The sequence below is a fragment of the Protopterus annectens genome, chromosome 2.part1 (genome assembly GCF_019279795.1).
Source record: "Protopterus annectens isolate FY-2018-M chromosome 2.part1, PAN1.0, whole genome shotgun sequence".
In the NCBI taxonomy this organism is placed as follows: Eukaryota; Metazoa; Chordata; order Ceratodontiformes; family Protopteridae; genus Protopterus; species Protopterus annectens.
This window is the reverse complement of record NC_056729.1, coordinates 1,015,858,670-1,015,869,702: the sequence shown is the minus strand read 5'-3', so window position 1 is coordinate 1,015,869,702 and position 11,033 is coordinate 1,015,858,670.

Sequence of the window (11,033 nt, the reverse complement as noted above, 5' to 3'; positions counted from 1 at the left end):
TTCATAATCACTACTGGCAAATAAATTCAGTGGAATCAGCTCAATGGCATAGATGGATAAAACCATGAATGTGGTCCATATGACCCTTCACTGAATAAAGCTGTGAGAACTGGATGGTCAGCAGGCACTGTGGTTGCAGAAAAAAGCATAAAATATATATTATCTATCACTGATGATGTGGTTTTGGCAGCAGTCTTTGTGAATCCCTAAAGAAGCTATGTTCTCAGTGTGAATACTTTCAACACATCCTGGAAGCATCGTTTTCACAAATAACTTTGTTATTTACATATTTTCTTCTGTTAAAATAATTTCATGGGAGACATTTCTTACTTCCTGCATATGGCTGGAGCACAGAAGTTGGATTGCTGCAAACTAGCAGCTAATACAGATGTTTATGAATGTGTCTCTCATCATAATCAATTTATTATGGGTTTAATACAAAATAGATGTCAATATATTTGCTTTGAGAATAGAGTGAAATAAAGCCATAAAATAGTTAATACAGCTAAACATATATATATATATATATATATATATATATATATATATATATATATATAAATAACTTTTAAAGTTATGAAAATGCTTGGGATGCTGTTTTGTGGGGGGCAATAGTATGCTTAAAAGTACTTTGTTCAGCATCTTTCTATGTCAGAAAGGTACTTGACGAAGTTGTCTTTTCCCCAAATTCAGTGCATAATTGTAGTACTCCATGCATTAACAAGCTGTTATACAGTCTTAAGTGTTCTTTAAAATCTGTAGCTTGAAATAAAATCCCTTTTAGATTATTACCATATAGGTTCTAGTAAAATAAATCACAACTCAATATACTAGAATAAAAAACTCCGACCTGCAAATGTCCATAAATTTAATAAAATACTAGCACTTTCATTCCATTAATCACCAGAACTTTATCAGAGTCATACGAAACATTATTTCCTTAGGTTCAATAGAAAAAAAAGGTGCCAAAGACACAGTTGACATTGTATATAAAATAAACTTTGCATACATTAAAAATCATGCATAACATAAATTCCATAAATACTTTTGTGATGCCCGTGCCCTGGCCCAGCAATCAAGGAGCCTCAATCCTCACCACTAACACCAGAGAGTGCATTTCATATATGAGGAAAGGATAACAAATACAGACAGTAAAGTACAATTTCCCTTAAGTGCACACAGAGATCACAGTCAGTCTGGGGCTGGTTGCTCCCCTGTTCTCCAGGTCCCCAATAAGACTCCCCACTGGCACAGTTATAGGGTCCAGATCTCAGCCTAGCTGGCAAGCTAACCTCCAGTACCCTCTCTGTCCAACCAGTGCTATGTGACCCTGCCCAAGTAGCTGACACACACACACACACACACACACACACACACACACACACACACACACACACACACACACACACACACACACACTTTGAAATAAGTATTTATACAACTTCACAGACACTCCTGGGAAAGGCTGACACAGATTGTCCAGCTGTGTCCCTATACCCAGACTGTATGGTAGTAATTCCTGCCACCACCAGCTAATATTTATCAGCTGCCCAAAGGCCCTCAAAAGGGTGTCCAATTATTACTGTGCAATATTATTATCCAATAGCAGTGTAACTTAAGCAATCAAGGCTTATTGGAAGGGCTTAGTACAGGATCACTTATAAGCATGCAATGTACTCTAGAGCTTAATTATCTCTACATAAACCAGCCACAATTGAAAAGGGTTTAAAATATTTAATAATAAATACTAAAAACACAACACAATACTACTACACCACAGTGCTATGCAAGAGTTCAGAGATCACACAGAAACTTAAAATAATTCAGTAGGAAAGTTCTAATCTGAATACAGACAAACACTTAGTCTAACCTTTTCTAATTCCTAGCTATTGCTACAAGGAAACACACTTCTAAGATAACTTACTTAAGAGAGCATAAGGCAGTGCTGAGTTGAATGTCCATGATCAACATGCTTTCAGTCTCTCTCTGAGCAATCGTTTTTAAAATCACTAACAAACATTTCTGCTGGACCCTCCCAGATTACATCATTTTGACACTTAGGATTTTCCAGTATACACATTACATTATTTTAACACTTAGCCTGGAGTTCACAGACCAACAGGCTACATTATTTAGCAAGCTAATACCTGCTCAGGAAGCTACAACAATAAAAGACATTTTACATCTGCACTCTAGTAATTATTCCTTAAGTTAAAACAATAGAAAGAATGTGTTAGTCTAGACAGATCTAAGGATAGATTTGAAATAAATTTAACTTTAAAAGAAATATTTAAAATGGCTGGCTTAGTTTTCCTTACAGCAGATGGCAATGTTGCTACAATTTTGAAGTTCAACATTTTACCGTATTTTCTTTCATTTAAGAAACAAGCCTGTATTTTACATTTATATTTACAGATGCCAGAATTATCTGCACAATTCTGTCAGGCTAGGTTGGCAGCCTTCACCCTTCTCTACCAGTCTTCACAACTTTAATCAAATATGAATAAATAAATTATAAATTAAAATTCAGGATCATAATTTATCAAATGATATTACAATGCTGCTTGTTTATTTTATATACTGTGTTGACAGTATCTTTGGTGCCATTTTTTTTCTGTTTAAACTAAGGAAATTATGTTGTTTTTATGACTGGTGAAATTCTGGTGATTAATGGAATGAAAGCACTTAGTATTTTATTAAAGTTGTAGACATTTACAGGTTGGCATTTTTATTTCATTTTGCCATACAAGTCAAAGTTATGGCCTCAAGCTAAATGCCAAAAAATGCATAGTTATCCCATTTGGGAAAAACAAAACACCCACGAATTACCAAATAGGTGGCAGTCTCCTTAATACAGAAGAGGTAATAAGAGATCTGGGGACCAGGTAGATAGTAATCTCTCCTTTGACAATCATATTGCCAAAGTAGTTAGGAAATCATTCTATGTGGCCCATCCAATTACTAAAGGCTTTGCATCTAGAAATAAAGAGGTTATAGTGCCCCTCAACTCGTCACTCATCAGACCCATCATAAAGTACATCATTTGGGATGTACCTCACAAGACACTTCCAACAGCTGGAAAGACCAGAGAAGTACCTCACCAAGAGGATTACTGGCCGCAAACATGTGTCTTATGCAGATCAACTGAAAAAACTCCGGCTGTACTCAGTGGCATATAGTTTACTCAGAGGTGATCTCTGCCTGACTTCAAAGCCATGTCCAACTCAGAATTGATGGACATGCTCCACCTAAAGAAATCCAAGTCACTGCAAGCCAAGTGCTGTAGTGAGCTAAACCTTGCCACAACAATAAATAGAACATGCTGGAGGGATAGATTCCTGTCACAGAAACTCCTCATGCTTTGGAACAAAATTCCTATCTATATTAGGCAGAGACCCTCACTAACACTCTTCAAGAGAAACCTTGACAAGTGGATGGGTAACAGAAAATACACCCCTGGGATCACTTCATTGGCTCTGCATGACAGAGGCTCAGTTAATTAATCAATGGGGCAGCGAAGGCCGACACACTCTGGCTAGGCTTATAAATGCCCTTGGGTAGATAGCCTAGTACCTACCTATGAACCTATGAACCTAAGTATAAAAATGAGAAACTCTGTTGAGTAATAAAATTTATAAAATCGGTATCTTAACAAGTATAGTCTATGGGTGTGGAAGACAGTAGTGTAAATGGCATTTTTGCAAAGCATATATTGTGAAATAACAGCTACCCAGAAACAGAGGAGTTTTGAATTTTGTGGGATACAGAACCCAAAGCCATCTGCACCCCCTGACTTAATGTAATCAACCATAAGGTTGTTCCAGCTAAAGGAAAAAAGATGATTTCTCTCATAAAGTACAATCTCAGCTTTTGCACAAGTGTAGATTTTGCACGCATCCATTGGGTAGCACTAACCACTTTGCTGTTGACTGATGCATTGTCCTGTGTCTCATCTAATCTATAGGTCCTAAAAGTCAGTGTATTTTGGTATATTTTGATCCCACAGAATCCATTGCTGCATCATTTCCTCTGCAGCATCATTAATCTTCCATTGTTGTGGTTTCCCCTTATATAAACAGAACAGATGCTGGCAAGAAACACAATTAACCAAATAAATGTGAAGTATTTTGTATTACAATCCACTGCAAAAGGCATCATGATTGAGTTCTTCCTACAGGAAATATTTATCTATGGCACCAATGTAAGAAACAGAAGTATTTGATGATGACACTAGTGACAGAAATGAATAGAGTATTACAGGGTGTATCTGTAAAATTAACAATACTTAAGAGGGAGTTTTTTTGCCTGCTAGACATTTTTACTGAGTTCATTTGTAAATGCAATTCATTAAGCTACCAGTGGCTCAGAAGCTCCATGTTTGAAACATACGTGTAATGTGTATAGATTGTAAAAAATAATTTTTATTCAGCTGCTAGATGTTTGCTACTTTGTTCAGTTCTAATTGTATTTAGTCAGGAGTCTGGGCCAGAATATTTCCACTCAGAAGGTAGACATATAAAGGGTCTGCTACAGGTGCTTGCATGCCAATAGTTGTGCTACACCTGTTTACTGCCATTTGTTCATAAAAGAACCTCCCACTAGGCTGATTTCCCATTTCTACACGAACGTCTGACCTATTCAATGTATCCTAACTATAACTCTAAAACATCCATCCATTTCCCAACCTAATTCCTCATGCACTTCCCCAGCATAAACCTAAACTTCTTGATTGCTTCCTGACATTAAAAGTCCCTACCCTTTTCCTAAACCTAAAATTCCAAACCCCCTAAACCTAAGTTCCCAGAGTGCCCCAATACTAAAACTCCCTTTCCATACCCTAAGCCTAAAATTCCCTCATTTTTATTTAACTTTAAAATCCCCCTCCTGCTCCCTAAAATTAAATTCCCCTCCTTGATCTTAAAACCTCTGTCCTGCCCACTCCCAACAGCTGCTTGCCCAAACTCATATTTGATTGAGTATGAGTGGCAGCCTACGTGACATATAAGATGCCAAGTTCCTGGCTTTGAGGCAGTGGTTTTCGAGGACTTGAGACTCTGGGCACTGTAGTACACACATATAACTAGATAATAGCACAGATATGTGATTTTTTTGATAAGTCAAGTTTTGTTAGACAAAATGTGTACAGCTGCTCACATTTTATTCTGACTATTGAATTACTTTATGTAGACTGTATTTATTCTCACACAACAGTAATGTCACAGCTGCCCAGCAGAGCCAAAACAAAGCAGAAGCACAGAAGCGATGCCACTTGTGAAAAAAAATGTTATGAGAGGGAAATCCATTCTACCACTGTCAGAAGTTATAGTTCTGCAGTTCTGAAGTGAAATAGTACATTAATCTCAGTAGGCATATCATCAAAACATGTCATGCCTGCTCTAGACTGGGCTTGCTACTGCCAGACTATCTGTAAATGTGGTTAAAAAGCAGCTAACAATGAAGTTGTTTGGGTACCCTATATATTTAATGGAATGCAGACTCTGAAAAACTATGTGCCAAAAGTATAAAGTTGTATGAGTAACATTCAGCCAAACAAAGATTTTGCACTGATGCATTGGCTCAATAAACCTGGTTTTCTAATGACTTCGCTGAAAAGTGTATTCCTCAGATGGATACACCATTAAATGAAATGCAGTTAGCTTTCTTTATTCTTTGCTACTCACTCCAAATATTTTTATGTGGTGCTTTTAGAAACATAATTAAATTGTTGCTGATTTATCTCAGAAAAAAAATACTTTTCTGTTTATAATTGTTTGATTCTGAGATTGCTGTTTTCTGTGACTTAACCCCGCCTCAACCGTATTTAAATATTTACAGTTTAGTGGCTGGTACTGCTTTCATATTTTCGCTCAAGTTCCTTGATCGTTTACAGTATTTTTTATAACATCAGCTGCATAAAAACTCAGCCTCTTTTACTTAAATGAATAAATGCTCTATGTATATTCTCTTGCTACATGTTAATGAGCAAGGCTATCTATTCATTAGACTATAGAATAATTTGAGAACCAGGGTGTTCTTACTATGACGTTTTAATACATTTTTAATTATAGAAGGTACAGCAGAAGAAATGGGAATCTGTCCAGCTCTGTGCATATGATGGATCCATTACGGTTGAATTTTAATTGCATGAACTATTACTGTAAAGTAGAATCTCAGAGTGAAAGAAATATAACATAGATTTTATATGAAGTGCATTGCAGACTGAGAGATGCACCAAAACTACTGAATACTGCTACATACTTTTTTAATTTGCACATTATGTGTTCAATAACATTAACAGAAGAGTTTTAAACTACTGGACCTTTTTGAAGAAATGTGGTTGCATGTTTAATGTTTAACACCATTCTCCTAACAAAAAAAAAATCATAACCTTTGATTAATTATATTTTGAAAAAACTGTGAATATGCTGTACACATGCAGTCCTTTTCTAGGTAACCAGTTAGTCAGTTGACGTTTGTTCTCCTGACCAAAGTTAGCTGGTAGATCAGCAATCACTGCCCATGTGACTCTGGTGATTGGCACAGCTAGTAATTGCACAAGTCCTTGACTCAGAATGTGAGACTAGATACCACTGACCTGGCTTGCACTATATTCCATTAATTATAATTCCTGTATATATCAGTTATCTTACAGACTATGTCTAAAATATCACGTGAGCCTTTTATATTGTGTGTGCATCTAATACTTTTAATAAAAAAGGATCTTTACTTCATAGATATCTGACTGTGAACAATGACTTCATTGGACTTGAGGAAAGTTTCTGATGTTTGAGGCATCAGGAGTTTGCAACTAGTCCTAATGCTGCATTTTGTGTTTGGGTGAATTTAGTAGACTGCATGACTTAACTATATTTGTCACTAGATCCCCAGAATTCTTGCTCACGGTCACAGCACAGACCAATGAAGGCTAAGAAAATGAGCTCATTAATATCTCCAATCCTTAACCCTCTGCACTAACTGCCCAACTACAATAAATGTTTTCTTACTTGGAAGTTCACCTGCTCTGAACTTTAACTATCAGATAAGTAGGAATACTGAGAATTTGTTTCTTGGTAACGCAATGATGCATTTTCTGCGATCTTCTGTTTCATGCATTGTGATTAAGCTGCAACCTTCATTCAAACAACATCCACAATACAGTTGCCCAGTAATGTAATATGCACCCCCCATCTTTGAACTTTACTTTTTCAGTATATTTACATCCTCATTTTCTCCAAAGGCTGTCTCTAACATAGTCTACTTTTTCTATAAATAAAGATGCCAAAACAGGATGTCGCTTTATTAGACACACACACACACACACACACACACACACACACACACACACACACACACGCGCGCGCACACACACACACACACATGCATGCATGCACGCACACACACATCCCTACACCCCCTCACTCACACACATACATATGGTATGCTTTATGAGCAAAAATGAAGTGAGTTCTCGAAATAAACGCCTGTAATTCACTTCCTGTCAGATTTATTCTTTAGATGAGACACTTAACCACCTACGTGCATTGCTTGTAGCTCAGGTTGATGTACAATTTCCCCTAGTAATATCAATACCACCTCAGGTATCCCCTGAAAAGATGCAGCTAGTCTAGTGGGACTAGCCCTGTCAATAACGGATAAATAACACACCTTAGTAATGTGAAAGAATTGCTCAGAATACAGAACATTTTTTCCTCCACAGGCTTATCCTAAAAACAGGTCTTGCACAGTCCAGTCAGACAATCCTAGTAACCCCAGTATTCAAACACAAAGAAATAAATGAGTAATATCCAGTTGTAGTAACAAATGCCTGAGTGACAGTATTTCTCTCAGCAATCAGCTGGAGAAATGTTGTCTCTGGAGCTGTTCCCTTACTCCTAAGGAATTCAGTTCCTGTCTTAACTTTTGGTTCCCCAACCCTGACAAACCTGCGGTATACTGTAATCTTTTTTGCTGGTTATTGATTATGGGGTATGATGTAAATTAATCTACATGAACATCTACTTGAACTCCATTCCATCTCTATTTTGAACTATATTATCTATGTTCTAACCATACGTGCTGCTTTATAGGATGAAAGGGGAGCATATTCACTGACATTGAATCCCCCAAAAAAAAAAAAAAAACTTTTATATTTATTCTGATGACAGTGAGCAGGCATATAATCAAGCTACATTTTATCTTTTACTTCCTTTTTCAGTAGTCCCACAAGAATAATACCTGTCTTAACAGTTACAACTGCCCTCTGTTGGCTTCTGTTCTCAGAGTTTGCTGCATTATCCCTCTTTGTGGTACTTATCATATTAAGACAAAATGGTGTCACTTATAAGATAGTGACATTCTTAAATGCATTTTTCCTTTTATTGTATATCAGTTCATGTTGTTTGTTTTTGTATATCTTTCATGTCATACAACTGGTACTTTACCGATTGTTCAGGGTTCAGGGGTTAGCTTCAAACTATCTAACATAGCCCAAATAATTACCTGCAAATATTGTTTACAATGTTCACTTTTACACACGTGATTGTCATCTTATGTTTTCATTCTAAACTGTGCATAGTTGTTAAATGTGACAATGCTAATATGCAAGAATCTTATGTTCTTAGACTGCTTGAAGAAACTATTAGATAATAAGTCTATTCCTATTGTTCCGTGCTGCTCATTATGTCTGCAATTGCAGACTTTTTAGAAACATATTCTCTTGTTCATTTTTATAATTTTCTTATCTGCCTCTGAGAGAATATACATAGAGATACGTAGGTTATTGTGCCTTTCAGTCATTTTTTCTAAAATGAAATAATTAAATTGATCAGTAAAGCAAACAACTATAATTAAAATGTATGCTATATAAAAATCAATAATCTGCTTAAAATGAATACTAAATTTGTTATTAAAAATATTTACAAAGCATTAAATACTCTATGTGGCAAATGGTCTACAGTTTACTTTAGAAAATATTAAAGGAATCTAAAGGAAAGTTCTTCCTTTTTTCTAGCAGAACATTTGAAAAAAACTGTTCTTTTAAAAGCGATTTCCAATGAATGTATAGTTTTCACGTCTAGCATTCATTTATTTATTTTATCTTTTCAACACATTTCTAGGAAAGACAGCCCTCCATGGCTAGTAAGATAAGGTAAAATTGAATTCATGGTAACCATACCCATCTTGTTATACATCTCGTATTAACTTTTCACTTTCAGTAAGAAGAGAAAATCAGATGGACTGACAGCATAGGGAAGAAGAATAAAAGGATAAACCTGGATATTTTTCTTACTAATACATCTTACTAAATACATAATTTCAAAATAATAATTGCCTTTTATGCCGTCTGAGCTTTGTCTATGCTGGATGTCACAAATAGTTTAGTTAGGTTACATCAACTGGCATCTCTCCTCACACAAACTAATGTGAATCCATTCTAATATCAAATTTGCTTGCTACCTGTAACTATTCATTTGCCATCCAGTTTTGACATTTATCAAGTGGAACATTTTGCACTATTCATCTGTCATTTATTCTGGTCTACATATTTCCATCACACATTTTACCTGGCACTTTCTTTTTATGACCCACCACGGCTTCTGTGGATCTGTTGTTGCTTATTATGTAAATCATCAGTGATTTCTATTTGGATCTCACCAGATGTATTGGCAGTTATCTCTTTAACATTATTATTGGAATATCAGGGATACTTGTTAGAAATAAGCTTTTTATGTGGGGCTGATACACCTAAATCCCACTGATTGTTAACATGCCCAATGACAAAGTTAGTATTACTTAGAGAAAAAGGCAAATGCTTGTTTACTTGCACAAAATTCAGTCACTCTATTTCTCCTTTCTTCTTTCAAGAAATTCAGATAAAAACACCACTTTCAACACAAAATGCTCATGATATGAGGTCTTGCGTTTTTACACAAGAGTTTATAATTGTCCTGTTTTCATGTTTCAAAACATTCTTTGTATACATTTTGTTAATTTTTTCTTGCATCATTTAAAAAACAGGAAAACAATGAAAGAAAAGGGGGAGGAATGGGGTAGGTAATAAAATATGAATTAGGGCTATTAGCCATTTTTAGAACACAGTAACAAAGTATATGTACTATTAGTGAAATGGATGTCAAAGTAAACACTGGGATTTTTAAAATGTGTGAAAATGTTTTCTATCCATTTGTATATGTGATTATGCTTACAAATGGAGACATTTCAAAATGCAGACACTCAAAATGTAGACACCAAGTCACTGGCAGATCATAAACAAAATACTAATACTCAAAATACCAACAAAAACAAACATGAATGCAATAAAAATAAAACAAACAGTAAAAACTCTATACCATAACAATACAATAAGATATTGGTTATCTGAATAGTGGTAATGCTGCAGAAACATTTTTTTCCTAAGGTAAGGTGCACGGTTGGATTTAGAGGTAGGGGCTGGGTTAGGGGGTTAGCATGCACTAGTAAGGTGAGCTAGGAGGATTTGTTCCCCCCATGCACCACCTTGTTAAAGGATGATAACTCTAACTCATATCTTACCTTAGAAAACAATGCTTTTGTAATGTCACAGCTTCACCAAACAGGCTCAGACACACAAACAGACACAAAAACAGGTACAACACAACAGATATCCCTTTATCTAACACTTTCTGTAATCTTCACCTGAAAACACTTGCACAAACATACCCTAACTCCTTAGAACAACCCACTTGCCTCTGTCTACATACTGAACTGTAAAGATTGTGATAGTGAAGTTCACACTGTCGATTTTTGAGCTGTTGGCATATATAACTGCACCCAATTTATGATATATATATATATATATATATATATATATATATATATATATATATAAATGAACTTCCATAGTTACAAATAGAAGAAATGTTTTCTCACCATGCATATGTGTATTGGTTCACCCATGGGACACACTGATCAAACCTCCCCATCTCGTTCAGAAGATAAGCACAACTTCCTGCACCTCTCATGCCCCATAGTGCAAAATTGTAAAGAATGAGATC